This window comes from Macaca nemestrina, chromosome 15, assembly GCF_043159975.1.
Source record: "Macaca nemestrina isolate mMacNem1 chromosome 15, mMacNem.hap1, whole genome shotgun sequence".
Lineage (NCBI taxonomy): Eukaryota > Metazoa > Chordata > Mammalia > Primates > Cercopithecidae > Macaca > Macaca nemestrina.
Window position 1 is genome coordinate 90,202,463 of NC_092139.1, and position 18,883 is coordinate 90,221,345.

The window sequence follows — 18,883 nt, forward strand, 5'->3', positions numbered from 1 at the left end:
AAATAATTTTTAAAAAAAGAATCTCCATGCCAGTTTCCGCTGGCTAACAAAGTAGATAAGTGGTGTTGGCAAAGATGCGGAGAAATGGGTAGGCTTATGCCTTGTTGGAGGGGACCTATAAAATGTTGTAACTGCTGTGGAAAATAGTATGGCAATTCCTCAAAAAAGTAAACAATTACCCTATGATCTGGCAATTCCACTTCTGGGTGTACACCCAAAAGAATTGAAAGCAGAGATTTGGAGAAAAATTTTAGGCACACCCATTTTTGTGGCAGTGTTATTCACAGTAGCCAAAAAGTGGAAGCAACCCAAGTGTCCATCAATAGATGAATGGATCAACAACCTGTGTTATATGATAGAATGGAATACCATTCTTCCTTAAAGAGGAAGGACATTCTTACACATGCTACAACAAGATGCACATTGAAGACATTGTGCTAAATGAAACAAGCCATATACAAAAGGACTACTACTACATTATTCCAATTATATGGAATACCTAGAGTTAGTAATATTTATAGAGACAAAAAGTAGAATGATGGTTGCCAGGGGCTGGGGGAGGGAAAAAAGAAAGGGGGTGGTACACAGTTTAGTTTTACAAAATGAAAAAAGTACCGGAGATGGATGGTGGTGATGGTAGCACAATCATATGAATATACTTAATGCCACTGAACCGTATACTTAAAGATGGTTAAAATGATTTATGTTTATTTACCACAATAATAAAACTCTGTTGCAAAAAGGAAAAAAAGAAATGATTGCGATAAGACCAGATAGATAACCAGCAAGGGAATAGAAGACTTGAATAGTACTGTGTACTAAGCAGACCTAAAGACATTATACAACACTGCACCCAATAATAGTAGAATACACATTCTTCTCTCAGGTGCACATGGAAGATTGCAGGTTAGGCCGTGTGTTAGGTTATAAAACTAGTCTCATTAAATTTAAAAAGACTGAAATCGGCCAGATGCGGTGGCTCGTGCCTGTAGTCCCAGTATTTTGGGAGACCAAGGTGAGAGGATCACTTGAGCCCAGTAGTTTGAGACCAGCCTGGGCAGCCTCGGGAGGCCCTATCTCTACAAAGATCAAAATGAAATAAATAAAAAGATTGAAAGCATGTAAATATTCTTCATTTTTTTCTGATCACAATAAAAGATTAGAAATTAATAGCTGAAGGAAAATTGGAAAATAAGTGAAAATTAAAGCACACACTTTAAATAACCAATGGGTCAAAAAATTAATCACAGGGGAAATTAGAAAATACTCTGAGAACAAAAATGAACACAGCATACCAAAATTTATGGGAGGCAGTGAAAGCAGTTCTCAAAGGGATTGACTGATTGATTGATTGATTGATTTAGAGACAGAGTCTCATTCTGTTTTCCAGGCTGGAGTGCAGTGGTGCGATCTCGGCTCACTATTATTCCTAAATAGTTTATTCTTTCTGATGCTGCTATAAATGGAAATGTTTTAATTTACTGTTACTGTAAATGCAAGTGAATTTTGTATATTGATCTTTCATCTTGCAACTTTTCTGGATTTACTAGTTCCAAGTTTTTATGTGAATTCTTAAAGGTTTTCTAGATATAAACTGGATGTGATGGCCTACACCTGTAGTCCCAGTTACTCAAGATGTCGACGTGGGAGGACCACTTGAGCCCAGAAGTTTGAACGCAGACTGGGCAACATAGTGAGACCCCATCTCTTAAAAAAAATCTAAATATAAATCACATCATCTGCAAATAGAGATCATTTTACTACTTCTCCTATCTGGATGCCTTTTCTTTCTTTTTTCTTGTCTGTCTTAGCTAGAACTTGCAGAAAAATGTTGAATAGAAATGGTGATAAAGAATATTCTTTCTTGTTCCTGATCTTAAGGGGAAAGCTTTCAGTCTTCACTGTTAAGTATAGTGTTAAAGCTGTGGGTTTTTCTTCTTTTTGAGACAGTCTCACTCTGTCACCCAGGCTGGAGTGCAGTGGTGTGTTACTGGCTTACTGCAACCTCTGCTCCCAGGTTCAAGTGATTCTCATGTCTCAGCCTCCCAAGTAGCTGGGATTACAGGTGTGTGCCACTACACCTGGCTAGTTTTTGTATTAGTTAAAGATGGAGTTTTGCATATTGCCTAGGCTGGTCTTGAACTCCTGGCCTCAAGTGATCTGCCCACCTTAGCCTCCCAAAGTGCTGGGATTACAGGCATAAGCCACTGTGCCCAGCTAACTGTGGGTTTTCATAGGTACCCTTTCTTAGACTGAAAAAATTACCTTTTATTCCTAGTTTGTTGAATTTTTTAAAGTCATAAATGGTTGCTGGATTTTACCAAATGCTTTTACAGTGTCTAGTGAGATGATCATGTGTTTTTTTCCCTTTATTCTAATAATATGGTATTAGGAGGCACAAGTCTAATACACTGAAAAATACAAAACATTGCTGAAAGAAATTAAAGAAAATCTAAATAAATGGAAAGACATCCCTTGTTCATGGATTTGAAGTTTTGATACGTGCTGCAACTTGGATGAACTTTGAATAATTTATGCTAAATGAAAGAAGCCAAACATAAAACTTCAATCTAAAAAGACTTCCACACTCAGGCCTGAAAAATCTCATGCTTTTTGAATGGCAGGAACGTGAATGCTGGCAGTTTCAAGTTGGTTATAGAATTGAAACCTGAAGCATAAATGAAAATTACACACTTAGTTTTTTTTTTTTTAAGAAAGAACATTTTTTATTGAGATATGCCACACAAGATACACATCCACTTAAAATGTACATTTCAGTGGGGTTTTTTTTTTAGTGTATTCAGAGTTGTATAACCATTACCACAACCAGTTTTAGGATATTTTTACCACTCCATCAAGAAATCCTATACCCATTAACAGTCATTCTCTATTTACTACAGGCAACCACTAATTTACTTTCTGTCCTGTAGATTTCTTTATTATGGACATTTCTTATAAATAGAATCACACAATATGTGGTCCTCTGTGACTGACTTCTTTCACTTAGCATCATGTTTTTAAGGTTCATCCATGCTGTAGCATATACTAGTACTTCATTCCTTTTTGTGGCCAAACAATATTCCATTGTATGGATATGCCACATATTTATCCATTCTTCTGTTCAAGATGGTGTTTGTGTTGCTTATACTTTTGGGGGAGTTATTATATATGCCACTGTTATGAACCTTTTTTTTTTTTTTTTTGACATGAGGTCTCACTATGTTTCCCAGGCTGGTCTCAAGTGATCTTCCCACCTTAGCCTCCCAAATAACTGGATCTACAGGCACATCCCACCCTGCCTGGTTTGTTGTAGACATTTGTGTACAACAAATTTTTACGTGGACATAAGTAGTTTTCTCATCTTCTTGTCCATCTTCTAGCCTACTACCAAAGTGTTTTTGAAATTGATCTTGTTACTTCTCTTTAAGCTGCTTCATTTGTTTCCCCTTTGTCATTTGGTTAAAGTCCATGATCTTGGCTTGAAGAGGCAAGACCCCATAGTTTATTGAACATTTTAATTTTAAACCCACTCCTTGATCTGTGAGCGGCAGAATGGATGTTGTATTAGCAGACAGGAAAACAACATGAATCTCCTTGTATCATTGCTAGAGCTCCTGATTAACTGGTTACATTGTCAATGAGCAGTAATATTTTGAAAGGAACAGTGGGCTTAAAATGTTCAGTAAACTATGCTGTCAGCAGATGTGCTGTCATCCAGGCTTTGTTGTTCCATTTACAGAGCACAGGCAGAGTAGATGTAGCGTAACTCTTAAGGGCCCTAGGATTGTGGAACTGGTAAATGAGCATTAGCTTCCACTTAAAGTCACCAGCTGCTTAGCCCCTAACGACAGAGACAGCCTGTCCTTTGAAGCTTCGAAGCCAAGCATTGACTTCTCCTCTGTAGCTATGAGAGTTTCAGATGTCATCTTCTTTTAATAGAAGGTTGTTTTATCCACATTGAAAATTGTCGTTTAGTGTGGCCACCTTCATCAGTGATCTTAGCTAGATCTTCTGGGTAGCTTTCTGCAGCTTCTGTATCAGCACTTGCTGCTTCACCTTGCACTTGTATGTTATGGAGATGGCTTCTTTCCTTCAATATCATGAGCCAACCTCTGCTAGCTTCAAACTTCTTCTGCAGCTTCGTTACTAATCTCAGCATTCATAGAATTGAAGAATTAGGGCCTTGCTGTGGATTCAGATTTGGCTTAAGGGAATGTTGTAGCTCGTTTGATCTTTCATTCAAAGCATGAAAACTTTCTTCATATCATCAATAAGGCTGTTTTGCTGTCTTATCATTTGTATATTCACTGGTGTAGCACTTTTAATTTCCTTCAAGAACTTTTCCTCTGCATTCACAATGTGGCTAACTGGCACAAGAGGCCTAGCTTTTCAGCCATGTGGCTTTTGCCATGCCTTTCTCAATTAGCTTAAGCATTTCTAGATTTTGATTTAAAGTGAAAGATGTGCAAGTCTTCCTTTTACTTGAACACTTAGAGGCCATTGTAGGGTTATTAATTGGCCTAATTTTAATATTTTTATGTCTCAAGGAATAGGGAAGCCCAAAGAGAGGGAGAGAGACAGAATAACTAGTCAGTGGATCATTCAGAACACACAGAACTTTATAGATTAAGTTCACTGTCTTATATGGGCACAGTTCATGGCACCCGAAAACAATTACTATAGTAACATCAAAGACCACTGGTAACAGTTATAATAATAATGAGAAAGTTTAAAATATTGCAAGAATTACCAAATTTGACCCAGAGACATTGAAGTGAGCACATACTGTTGGCAAAATGGTACCAACAGACTTATTTGATACAGGGTTGCCACAAACCTTCAATTTGTAAAAAACACAGTATCCATGAAGCACAAGAAGATGAAGTACCATCTAAGGTGTGTCTGTATTTTCTTCCATGCTGTTAGGTGTCTTCATATAACCTAAGTTTTACATTTTGCTAGACAGACAATAACTTAAGTAATTTTAGAACATTGTAAATTACTTCCCCTTGAAGGATCACTTGTGCTTTGAGACCAGCCTGGGCAACATAGTGAGATCTTCTCTCTACTAAAATTTAAAAAAAAATCACCAGGCATGGTAGCAATCCTTCCACCTCATCCCAGCTACTTGGAGGGCTGAGGCAGGGGGATTACTTGAGCCAGGAAGTTGAGGCTACTGTGAGCGATTATCGCGCCACTGCACTTCTGCCTGGATGACAGAGCAAGACCCTGTCTCTGAAAAAAAAAAATTTTACTCCCTCTTTGATTATAGAACTTTCCCATGGATCAAGTTGATTAAATGGAGATAATTCAAACATTAAGTCAATTATTCCATGCCTCTTGGATTCTTCTATATTTACCTTAATATATATACAGAAATATATATATACACAAATCAATTAATAATTTGAAGTTTTTTCCATTTGGTACTTAAAATGCAGGGGGGAAATATGATATAGGATATCCTCATACATAAGGAAAATTCTTTTTGTACACTTGACAGTCTTTGCTACAAACCCAATTCTCTGCTTTCTTACTTCCTATGGACACTTTGATGACACATATGTATGACTTGTGGGAGGCAGTTGGCTTTTGTTTCCTGTGAGACAGATATCTATCTGTTCCTTCCCTTTAGAAGCAAAGAGGATACTGGTTCTTTCATTTCAAGATCTGTAAATTAAAATTGGACAGCCTGAAATGCATAATCTTTTTGTTTGTTTGTTTGTTCGTTTGTTCTTGATATGGAGTCTTACTCTGTCACCCAGGCTGAAGTGCAATGGCACAATCTCGGCTCACTGCAGCCTCCATCTCCTGGGTTCAAGCAATTCTCCTGCCTCAGTCTCCACAGTAACTGGGATTACAGGCGCCTGCCACCATGCCCAGTTAATTTTTGTATTCTTAGTATAGATGGGGTTTCACCATGTTTGCCAGGCTGGTCTCGAACTCCTGACCTCAAGTGATCCGCCCTCCTCAGTCTCCCAAAGTGCTGGGATTAAAGGCATGAGCCACTGCACCTGGTTTGAAATGCATAATCTTTTAAAACTGAAAGCCATATCTAATAGTGCTCTTAATTTGTCAAAAATCGTGTAAGAAGTGCCAGTGCCCTTTCCCTGTCTAGCTATAAATGGACGATCATGCCCATCCTTTGGAGCCAGCAGTTTTGGTTCAGTACTTTGGTCTCTCACTACTCACAGTCTGCAGAAAAGAGCAGGTTGTGACACTTGACTGGTTTATGAGAGCAGAAGCTGTTACGTGACACTTAGCACATACTGCTCCCAGAGGCCCCAGATGGATCATTAATGCTTGGAACGTGCGTGCTTTTTGAAGAAGCCGTCTAATCAACGGAGATAGATTCCCTAATACCCATATCATCTTTCGTTAACTCTCTTAAGAGTCACCCTAAAATTACTGTGCTGATCACTGTAATTTCGTTAAGCATCCATTACAAAACAAGCCCTGATGAGTTTAGCTTTTATTTAACAAATACATTTTTCTCTTTTAACTTGTGCCCTGCCATTTATCATACATTGAAGCTTTAGAATAGTAGAATATTCATGTTGAAAATGTCTTGGCGTTCTGGTTTATTATCAGGTTTACAGATCTGGGACTGAAACCCCCACAAGGATAAATGGCTGCCTCAAGGGTATCTTGTGAGTCCAGGGCATTATGTAACCAGCTTTCAGTATTATTGCTTTAAGGGTTGCCTCTTTCTTTTTTTTCTCTTTTTTAAAAATCAGTGCCTGTGTTTATACACAATTATGTTTTTAATTTAAATATGGGACTAACTCTAATAATTTTTAAGAGCTTATCATGAGAAGTGGTAATCCAATTCCCTATTTCCTTATCTCTAAAATTTCTGCTGTTCAGAGACAACCACTTTTAATTTTTTTAGCTGTTGTCTTTAGGGGTTGATGGTACAAGGTTGATAATACAAGAATAACCAACTGGAATAGGGAAACTATTTATACTTTCAGTAAACTTTTCTTTGGTTTTAGATTTTATATCTAAGAGCTTGTGTTGCATCACTGTTTTCTTGCTCTGGAAAACCCTAACTGAATGTAATCAAGCTGCCCCTAAAGGTTGATTTGAGACCTTTATTTTGAATGAAAAATCTCATTGTTTTCTGATTAAATGCTAGACCTAGAAATGGATTGGTTAAATCTAAAGAATAATGAAATCACTTAATCTAGTACAAAATAGTTGTAATAAATGAACAAAATATTTTAGTACTGCCTGAAGTAATTTAATCTCAGATTAACATTGAGAATACAGTTTTATTGGGGGATGTACTTCATTAATATGTGGGCCACTGAAGAAAAGATTAGATATTTCTTACTGGAGATAAGTAGAATTAAAAGAATTAATGGGCTGGAATGGGTTTAGCAGGCATATATTTATGTGTTATGCTTTACTTGCATTCTAAGCTCTTTTTCCTAATATAAAAGCTAATAATTGGCCGGGCACGGTGGCTCATGCCTGTAATCCCAGCACTTTGGGAGGCCAAGGCAGGCGTATCACGAGTTCAGGAGATCAAGACCATCATGGCTAAGATAATGAAACCCCATCTCTACTAAAAATACAAAAAATTAGCCGGGCATGGTGGCAGGCACCTATAGTCCCAGCTACTCAGGAGGCTGAGGCAGGAGAATGGCATAAAACCAGGAGGCGGAGCTTGCAGTGAGCCAAGATCACGCCACCGCACTCCACTCTGAGCAACAGAGTGAGACTCTGTCTCAAAAAAAAAAAAAAGCTAATAATTTATCAAATAGTAAGTTCTGTGTCAGGTAGTGTGCTGAGTGTTTAAACAGAAGTTATGGAAAACAAGTAGTTTCTATTCTCAGGAAGTTTATAGACTAGTCAGTAAAAAAAATATGAGTAATTAAAATGTAGTAAAGTAAAACTTTTGTTTATGGTTATAAAAGAATATCAGACCAAATCTCTGATGAGGCTACTGTAAAAACTGTTTAAAATACAAAAATAAATATCTTTGAAGGCATTGGGGAGTAACCAAGGCAGCCAGGTCAAATTTGGCAGGAGCCAAAATTGTAGAGAAAAATTCTATTGAGTCAGAGCCCATATTTACCCCCGCTTTTTTCCCTTAGGGCGGTGGCTAACTCTTCACATGGGATAGAGGCCAGACAAAGCAGTGGTCCAGGGTTTTTTTCAGAATCACTGAGTAGCAGGACTAAAATTTGAATTGAGGGATTCTAAGGCACCCAAGATGTTGAGGGTCCGAGATCCCAGGAAAAAGACAACCTCAAGAGTAATGAGGCCGGGTGTGGTGGCCCACACCTGTAATCCCAGCACTTTGAGAAGCCGAGGTGGGCGGATCACGAGGTCAGGAGATCGAGACCATCCTGGCTAACACAGTGAAACCCCATCTCTACTAAAAATACAAAAAATTAGCTGGGCATAGTGGCGGGCGCCTGTAGTCCCAGCTATTTGGGAGGCTGAGGCAGGAGAATGGCGTGAGCCTGGAGGCAGAGGTTGCAGTGAGCCGAGATCACGCCACTGCACTCTAGCCTGGGCGACAGAGCGAGACTCCGTCTCAAAAAAAAAAAAAAGAGTAATGAACTCAGCCAACATGGTGGCACATGCCTATAGTCCCAGCTACTCAGGAGGCTGAGGCAGGAGGATTGCTTGAGCCCAGCAGTTCAAGGTTACAATGAGCATTGATCACACCACTGCACTCCAGCCTGGACCAACAGAGTGAGACCCCATCTCTTTGGGAAAATAAAGAGAAAGAGAGAGAAAGAGGATAGTTAACTCAACATTTGACTTAGCTTTTGCTGTTAAGGTATTTTTCAAATTCAGAAGGAGAAATTCAGTAGAGAGCTATTACCAAAGCCTAAAAAACTTAAGCACAGTTTTTCTTCTTATAGGAGTAGGTAGACAAAAAAAATTAGATTTCAAGGCCAGCCAAAGAGGAATGGCAGTGGGAAATATTCCAGGCCTTCGGTTGAGACCTCAAAAGAATTATGTCCTACAAATAAAGGTTGACCAGAAGGTATCAGCTTGAAATCCAACTTCAAAATTTTGATTGGATGAGGTGATCAGCCCTTATTCTAGTTACCTGCCAGGAGAAACTTAGCCTCTATACTCTTTGAAACATGGTATCCTGCATTCCATCAAAATACCAGGCATGACCAGGCACAGTGGCTCATGCCTGTAATCCTAGCACTTTGGGAAGCCAAGGTGGGAGGATTACTAGAGGCCAAGAGTTCAAGACCAACCTGGCCAACATAGTGAGACCCTGTCTCTATAATTAATTAATTAATAAAAATACCAGGCATGCCAATAAGCAGGATCAAATGAATGAAAATCAAGAGAAAGAATGAGTAACAGGAAAAGAAGAGGTGATCCAGATATTGAAACTCTTAGATAGGTTTTTTAAATAACCAATTTATGAGTTTAAGGAAACAGATGAAGAGAGAGAGTTTTACCGGAGAACTGGAATCTGTAAAATAGAATCAAATGAAAATTTTATTTTATTTTTTGATTTTATTTTTTGAGACAGAGTTTTGTTCTTGTTGCCTGAGTACAATGGTGCGATCTCGGCTCATTGCAACCTCCGCCGCCCAGGTTCAAGTGATTCTCCTGCCTTAGCCTCCTGAGTAGCTGGGATTACAGGCACCCACCACTATGCCTGGCTAATTTTTTTTTTTTTGTATTTTTAGTTGAGATGAGGTTTTGCCATGTTGGCCAGGCTGGTCTCTTAACTCCTGACCTCAGGTGATCTGCCCACCTGGGCCTCCCAAAGTGCTGGGATTACAGGCGTGAGCCACCGCGCCTGGCCAAGTGAAAATTTTAGGACCAAAAAATACATTAGCTTGAGTTAGGAACTCCCATACATGTGTTTCACAACTACTCAACACAGAGAAGATTTGTGAATTAGAGGATTGATCAGTAAGAAATATCCACAGTGAAGCACCGAGAAATGAAAGGATCAAAAAAACATAGTGTAATGGAGACAAGGGACATAATAGAAGGGTTAAGACACATACAGTTGGATTATACTAAGAGAAAAGAGAGGGCTAGGAGTGTCACAATAAAGTGCTAAAAGTCAAGGACAGTGAAAAAAATCTTTCATTGCTAGAGAAAAAAGATACTAGGTTAAGAGGAATAATAAGATTGACAGCCGATTTCTCAATAGATAACAAAAAGAGGATTTGTCAGGCCCATTCTGAAAGAAAAAGGAAGTTCTTGTAGCAGAAAGAAAATAATCCCATAGGGAAACAAAATTTCAGGAAGGAATAAAGAACAGTGGAAGAGTAAATGTGAAGGTAAATATATATGAATATTGACTGCAGCGTAATAAAAATATCTTGTTTAAAGATATATGTAGGTTGAAAATTTAAGATAAAATGGTTCAAAAGTTAGGAGGGGGACAGTAAATGTAATTAAGGTGTTGCAAGGTCTTTGAATTGTTCAGAAGGTTAGGAAATTAATTTGTCATAGACTGCATAAGTGAAGGGCTGCACACTGTAAATCTCTAGGGCTACACTCTACTACAGTTGACATTGGCTGCATGGAGTTTTTGAGAACTTAAAATGTGGCTATTCTGAATTGAGATGTGCTGTGATTATAAAACACTAGATTTTGAAGACTTAGAAGACTTAATATAGAAAAAAAGAATGTAAAATACCTCATTTAAAAAATACTGATTACATGTCAAAATGATCATATTTTAATATATTTGATAAAATATATTTATATATAGTTTTGACTTTTTCATTGTGGCTACTATAATATTTAACATCACATATTAACAATTAAAGTAATAAAAGAATGGAAAATAAGAGGCTAATAGAAGATAAATGGAATATTAATACTTGATTCATCCAAAATAAGGCAGGAAAGGAGAGAAAAGGAACAAAGAACTAAGGCTACAGTAATAGATGTAAACCCAAATATGTAAAAATCACATTATAGGTAAATAGGCTGAATATTCCAGTTAAAAGACAAAGATTTTCAGATTAAAAACAATAGACCCAACCATGATTTGTGTACAAGAGACTCACTTTAAATGGAAAGACTGAAAGTAAAAGAGTTGGAAAAGATGTACTATGCAAGCACTAACCAAAGGACTGCTGGAAGAGCTATACTAATTTCAAAGCATCATTTCTCAGAAAGAAATATTACTAGAGATAGAGATTGTCGGTAATGACAAAGGATTAAAACAACAACAATAGCCAAGGCACTCTTAGAAAACAACATTGGAAGACTTCATGCTGCCCAGTAAGACTTTATAGGCACTTAGAGCACATCATAAATTCCTATGTATCAGGTAACATAGCCCCAGAGAATATAAAGGAAAACTGATAGAACTAAAAGGCGCAATAGGCATATTTGGAGATTTTAACACACTTCTCTCATTAACTAATAGAAAAAGCAAATGAAATTTAGTAGAGCTATAGAAGATGTAAGTAATGCTATTAACTACTTTGTCCTGACTGATCTATAAAACACTGCACCAGACAACAGTGGATTGCACATTCCTTCTAACTGGCCACAGTATATTCATCAAAATTGGCCACATGCACTCTCAAAAGATTTCAGTGAATTAAAGTCCTTCAGAGTAAGTTATCAAAATGGAGGGGAAAATGTGATCTAATCAAATGAACAAAAGCATTTGATAAAATTTAAGTCCTGTTTATTCGTTTCCAAAAAAAAAAAAAAGGCCCCACAGAAAAATTTCTAACAAACTGGGAATAAAGGGACTTTTTAAAAGATGATAAAGGGCATCTACAAAAAATAATATTTATAGTGAACATTAAGCTTAATGGTGACTTATTGAAAGCTTTCTTCCAGAGATGAGGAAAGAGACAAGACCCTGCTCTCATCGCTTCTATTCAGTGTTATATGTAAAGCTCTATTGGGAGCCTGAGGCAGGAGGATCCCTTGATGCCAAGAGTTTGAGACTTGCCTGGGCAACATAGTGAGACCCCCGTCTCTACAAAAAATTAAAAAATAAAGTTCTAATCAGGGCAGTAAGGCAGAAAGAGAGGTCAGAGGAATAACAATTGGAAAGAAAGAAATAAAATTCTATTTCCAGACATGAGTATGATATAAGAAATACTAACAAAGATGCATGTAAAATATGAGAATAGGAAGCAAAAAAATTTCAGGATCTAGTTGTTTTTTTTTTGTTTTTTTTTTTTTTTTTGGAGATGGAGTCTCGCTCTGTTGCCCAGGCTGGAATGCATTGGCGCTATCTTGGCTTACTGCAAGCTCCGCCTTCTGGATTCATGCCATTCTCCTGCCTCAGCCTTCCAAGTAGCTGGGACTACAGGCACCCACCACCATTCCCAGCTAATTTTTTTTTTTGTATTTTTAGTAGAGACTGGGTTTACCATGTTAGCCAGGATGGTCTTTATCTCCTGACCTCATGATATGCCCGCCTCGGCCTCCGAAAGTGCTGGGATTACAGGCGTGAGCCACTGCACCTGGCCCTCAGGATCAAATTTTTGTTAGCATTTTAAAAATAAATTATAGCTAGGCTTTGCTATGCCTGCAGCAGATTAGACATAGAATGCCTGATTTAAAAAGCTGATAATACCAAGTGTTGACAAGGAAGCAGAGAAACAAGAACACTTGCACCCTGCTGATAGGGCTCTAAACTGTTCTAGCCAGTTTGGAAAACTTTGGCAGTATCTGCTGAAGTTGAATAGTCTCCATAAGAATCAAAAGCTGGAAACAACCCAAATAATCATCAAGACATGAATGGATAAATGAATTGTGATATATAAGGTACTACAAAACAAGCCAAAAAAAAAAGAACAAACTGTTGCAACATACAGCAGCATGGATGAATCTCACACATGTAATATTGAGCAGAAGCAGCCAGATGCACAGGAGTCTAAACTATGATTCCATTTAAATGAAACCAAAACAATGGTGAGATTAATCTATTATGATGTCAGAATAGTGGTTATCTTTAGGGAAATCGAGGGATCCTTTCTGGGATTCTGATTACATTCTGTATCTTGATTTGGGGGAGGTGGCTACATGGTATATTCACTTTGTGAAAATTCTTTTAGCTTTGCTTATCATTTGGGTACTTCGTGTATACTGAGCAAAAATTAAGGGAAAAAATTTTTTGGGTATTGTCAGGAATGTTGTCTCCCCAATTATCTGTGGTTTTGAGGTTTTTATGTCACATGTTTCTGGTATTTTATACTTCTTCATTTATTCCAGATGATTTGTTAAGATTCATTAGACTTCATTTTCTTTTCTATATAAAACAAATAATTTCTAATACTGTATTCGTTTTCTATTACTATTGAAATTACTACAAATGTAGTAGCTAAAACAACACATATTTTTCATCTTTAGAGTTGTGTTGGTTAGAAGTCCAACATGGCTCTTACTGGACTAAAATCAAGGTGTCAGCAGATTCTTTTCTCAAGGCTTTAGGGGAGAATCTATTTCCTTGCCTTTTCCAGCTTATAGAGGCAACCATGTTTCTTGGCTTGTGACCCCTTCCTCCATCTTCAAAGCCAACAACAACTGGTCAAGTCATCACATTGCATCACTCTGACCATAGGTTATCTGCTTTTAAGGCCTTGTGTGATTTGATTGGGTCCACCTGGACAATTCAGCCTCATCTTCCTCTCCTGAAAATTTTTAATCACATCTGCAAACTCTCTTGCCATGTAAATAAACATGTTCATAGGTTCCAGAGATTAAGACATCAACAGCTTATGGGCCTACCACAGATGTCTTATAAAGTTATTTTCTGAGAGTTGAGTTTCTCAGATTTAGTTGTGTTATTTTTTTTGTAACTCCCATACCATACAACTCACCAAGTTGGACAGTTCAGTGATTTTTAGTATATGCACATAATTAGTTGTATAACCATCATCACAATAAATTTTAGAATATTCTCACCACCTCACAGCCCTAGGCAGCCACCATGGGTTTGCCTGTCCCAGACATTTCACATAACTGGAATCATTTGTGGTCTTTTGTCATTGGAGTCTTTCATGTACCATATTTTTGAGGTTCTTCCACGTGGCATGTGTTAGTACTTCACTCTTTTCTATAACTGATTTTTTTTTTGGCGGCGGGGGGGACAGAGTTTCACTCTTATCACCCAGGCTGGAGAGCCAATGGCGCGATCTTGGCTCACTGCAACCTTCGCCTCCTGGGTTCAAGCGATTCTCCTGCTTCAGCCTCCCGAGTAGCTGGGATTACAGGCGCCTGCCACCACACCCGGCTAATTTTTTTGTATTTTCAGTAGAGACAGGGTTTCACCATGTTGGCCAGGCTGGTCTCGAACTCCTGACCTTGGGTAATCCACCCACCTCAGCCTCCCAAAGTGCTGGGATTACAGGCATGAGCCACTGCGCCCGGCCAGCTGAATGATATTTTATTGTGTGGATATATACCACGTTTTGTTGATCAGCTGATGGACATTTCCACTTTGGGCTTTGACCTATTAAAAATAATGCTACTGTGAACACTTGTGTAGAAGTTTTGTTTGTTTTGTTTTTTTGAGACAGAGTCTCACCATGTCACCAGGCTAGAATGCAGTAGTACAGTCACAGCTCACTGCAGCCTTAACCTGCCAGGCTTGAGCAGTCCTCTCACCTCAGCCACCCAAGTAGCTGGGACCACAGGTGCGTGTCAGTACGCCTGGTTAATTTTTGAATTTTTTGTAGAGGTGGGGCCTTACTGTATTTCCCAGGCTGGTCTCAATCTCCTGGGCTCAAGCATTCCTCCTGTCTTAGCCTCCGAAAGTGCTGAGATTACAGACGTGAGCACCATGCTTGGCCTTTTTGTTTCTCAAGAGACAAGGTCTCACTGCTCTGCTGCTCAGGCTGTAGTGCAGTGGCATAGTCATAGCTCACTGTAGCCTCCAATTCCTGGGTGCAAGTCATCCTCCCACCTCTGCCTCCCCAAATAACTATGACTGCAGGCATATGCCATCACACCCAGCTAATTTTTTTAGTTTTTTAATTGTAGAGTCTTGATGTGTTACCCAGGTTGGGTTTAAACTCCTGGCTTCATTTGGTCCTCCCACCTCAGCCTCCCAAAATGCTGGAATTATAGGCATGAGCCACTGAGCCCAGTTCATGAATAATACTTTTTTTTTTTTTTTTTTTTTTTGGGAGACAAGAGTTTTGCTGTGTCGCCCAGGCTGGAGTGCAGTGGCGTGATCACCATCTCGGCTCACTGCAACCTCCACTTCCTGGGTTCAAGCAGTTCTCCTGCCTCAGCCTCCCAAGTAGCTGGGATTACAGGTGCACGCCACCATGCCCAGCTAATGTTTGTATTTTTAGTAGAGACAGGGTTTCACCATGTTGGCCAGGGTGGTCTCAAACTCGACCTCAGGTGATCCACCCGCCTCGGCCCTCCAAAGTGCTGATTACAGATGTGAGCCACTGTGTCTGACCAATAATACTTCTTAGTTTGTTGTTTACCTTTGATTGATTTGCCCTAAAATGGTAATTTGTGACACTTTTGTCCAGGTTTATATTTGTGTTTTGGGAGGGGGGTTGGGTTTTTTTTTTTTTAGGGAAAGGATCTATCTGCCTCTTCGCTCTACCACAGCCAGACATTTCCTAGCATGTGTCATTTTGGGATTCTTTCTTATTTTCCTCACCCTCTTTCCTAAGCAAGGAAAAGAAGTACTTACCTTTATTCTCCCAGAATTGTGTGTCCCCCTAGATTGAAGAATCAATAGAGTAAGAACTAGTGAACAGATAAAAATAGCTCAGTCCTTCACAGCTTCCTTTGTAATAGTACAAATAGGAGACAAATAGGAGAAAAAGGAAATGCTCTTTATAAATGGTATGAAGTATTAAGTATGGTGCTTGCTACCTGCACAGAGAGCAGGCATGAGATTGGTACTTGGTGTTACTCACACTCTCTTAGGCCACTACTCATTCCCACCATTTCAAAGCCTATGGGTTGAGTAGATTCTTAGAGAAAGGTGACTTTCCTGACCTGAAGAGATTGGGCCTGAAAGCACAAGTTTCTTCTGATGCTTCCTAGACACTACATACTGGAAAAGACAAGGGAATAGAGATGCTTCCTTTTCACTTGTGATCCCTCTTTCCCTTATGTGTCCAGCCTTGAGGGGGAATGTTATTTCTACTCATCCCCTACCCCCCCTTTAAAAAAAAAAAAAAGAGGGCTTTAGTTTCCTCGCTGGAAAACATTCCAGAATGCCACTCTTCCTTTTCTCACCCTTCCACCTTCCTAGCATCCTCTCTTCATGATCAGTTAGGACTGGGCTAGGGGTGGGTGGGATGAGAAAGGTTAGAGAAAGCTGGGAGTTCTGCCAGTAGACAGAATGCCATTAAAATAATGCATTAGGAATTCCTCATAGTCCAAGTAGAGCTTAGTTTAATTTCCTCTTCTGTAACTGGAATCTTAGGTCATAGGAATGACTTCCCAGAGTTAAAAAATAAAAAAAGGTGCTGGCAGTAGATAAGACTTTTGATCTGAATCAAATCTAGGTTGAAAGTCTAAATCTTTTCATTTTACATTGTCACATGCATGGAAACTAAGTATACAGAAAGATCTTATTGTTTGTAAATATCACTGTGTTCCAGGGGTTAAAAATACTTGAACAAAGGGGAACAAGAATGGCCAGCCTTGCCGTCCCACCCATTCTTTATGTGGACTGTGTCTATTCATAAGTTCTCCACAGTGAAGCAATAAAAACTCCTGGAGTCTAATCATTTTCTTTCCTGATGACAAGATATCTTCATCCAGAAGGCTCAACCGTTGACCAAGAGCTTCACATTTCTTGGAGCCACCAGGGAATAGAAACAGCTTGTATCTCAGGGCTCTTCTTGGGCGTGTGTTTTTTGGGGTTTTTTTTTGTTTGGCTTTTTTTTTTTTTTTGAGTCAGAGTCTTGCTCTGTCACCCAGACCGAAGTGGAGCTTTCTCGGCTCACTGCAACCTCTGCCTCCTGGGTTCAAGCGATTCTCCTGCCTCAGCCTCCCAAGTAGCTGGGACTACAGGCGCGTGCCACCACGCCCGGCTAATTTTTTGTATTTTTAGTAGAGACAGGGTTTCACCCTGTTAGCAAGGATGGTCTCAATCTCCTGACCTCGTGATCCGCCTGCCTTGGCCTCCCAAAGTGCTGGGATTACAGGTGTGAGCCACCCTGCCGAGCCAGGCCTGTGTTCTTTACTGCACACAGCAGAAGTTAAGTGAAGGCTTTTCTGTCCCAGTGAAGTAAAGGAACTCTTTCCTGTTTTCAGGGCATTCCTTTTAATGTCAAACATAGCAGCTGGGAAACAAAGTTTTCCCAGAATCACAGTGTACTTACTGCATTCTGTTTAAACATGATCTTGATAGTTACTATTAATATCTATTTCCAGAAATTTCAGGGCTGTAATTTTTAAAATCAGTTGCTAAGTGCCATTACCATAAATGAGTTTGATCAGTGTATTTTGTGTGTGGTAGATGGGACTACTCAGTCAAGGCTTCTCTCCCCTGGCTGACACAAATTAGATCTTCCTAAACAGGGGAAGGAGTGGAGGCCTCACATACAGTACCAGTCCTTAAATGTTCATTTCACTCCCTCACTGTGAGCATCTTTCAGAGCTGCATTCAGGACCAGTACATTTGGATTTGAAAAGATAATTAGGAATGGCACCCTGGCGGAGGCATGGTCTGTTGGCAGCAACAGCAGTAGCTTGGATGTACCTCTTGTTACTTCACCAGCTAGATGAGCTACTGGAGGTGGTGGAGGTGGGCAGGCCTGAGCAGTTTGAATGGAACTCCAGAGGTTTGTCTTCCCTTTAGCTCAAGGTTTTGTTCCTTTTTCTTTCATTCTTTTTCCATTTAACTCCCACTAATGACATGGAGAAAACCTGCTGAATGTAATAAAATGGTTTGTTTGCCAATGCTCTTGGTTAGCTTTAAGATAATTGTCTCAGGATGCATTTCCTTAGATAAAATGTGAAGTACTTCATGTGAATCAGCACCCACATTGCATTCTCAGAAGTTAGAGGAAGTCAGACTTCAGACAGCCCCTAGGAATCACAAACCTAGGGCTTCCATTTCACATCTGCAAATCAGAAAGGGGCCATGCTTGCCTAAGACCATACAATTGGATCTCCAAGCTCCCAGCCGCTGGCTCTTTCCACGGAGCTATCCAGCCTCCACGGCAGTGTCCCAGACTCTTCAGTAAGCTTCCAATAAGTAGGTATTTTTATTTTGAGTAATGCTGAGATACAGAAATCAGATAAGTAACATTTTCAAGAGCTGCTTAATTATTTTGCTAAAAGCAGAATCATTAAATTCTCTGGGTCAAATAATCTTTATATATCATCTCAAACAACAGGCACAGTTCTTGACTTCTTGCATCATGAGAAATCATTGTTTTCTTGTGCTTCATCCACTTTGGATGGGATGACAACATAAGGATGTGGCCTCCACAGACAAGTTGGAGTTCAACAGGTTGATTTCATTAGATACATGATTGCTCTGGATTTTCACAAATGAGTTTAGCCTGAGGTCATTCTGGCAATTTATGGTGACATCTCCATTTGAGAAGCAGGTTATTTGTAAAGATGCCCTGTTGCTGCGTCATGATAAATGATTATGGGAAGGGTAATTAGCCATTAGACAACGTAGGGCGGGGGAGAGAGAAACTAGTTTCCTTTCTGAATGCACTCTTTAGATTCAATGAAAGGAGACTGGTTATCTATAAACACCACCCAGAACTTAATGGCTTAACATAATGACGTCTATTTATATCCTGAGTCTACAGTTTGGGTGGGGCTTAGTGGGGATATCTCATCTCATCTCCGCTCTACTCAGCTCAGTGCCACTGGAGGTGGAACTAGCTCATGGCTCCCTCCCTCACAGGTCTGGTGGCTGTTGGCGGAGACTTTCACTAGACCTGTGGCCAGAGCA

At 39.4% G+C, this 18,883-nt stretch overlaps 1 protein-coding gene across 6 annotated transcripts in view; it reads left to right on the forward strand.

Annotated features, from left to right (window-relative positions):
• LOC105498490 (sperm antigen with calponin homology and coiled-coil domains 1 like) overlaps positions 1-18,883 on the forward strand; it is a 160,733-nt gene that overhangs the window by 101,691 nt on the left and 40,159 nt on the right. The gene's annotated exons all lie outside the window — the stretch shown is intronic.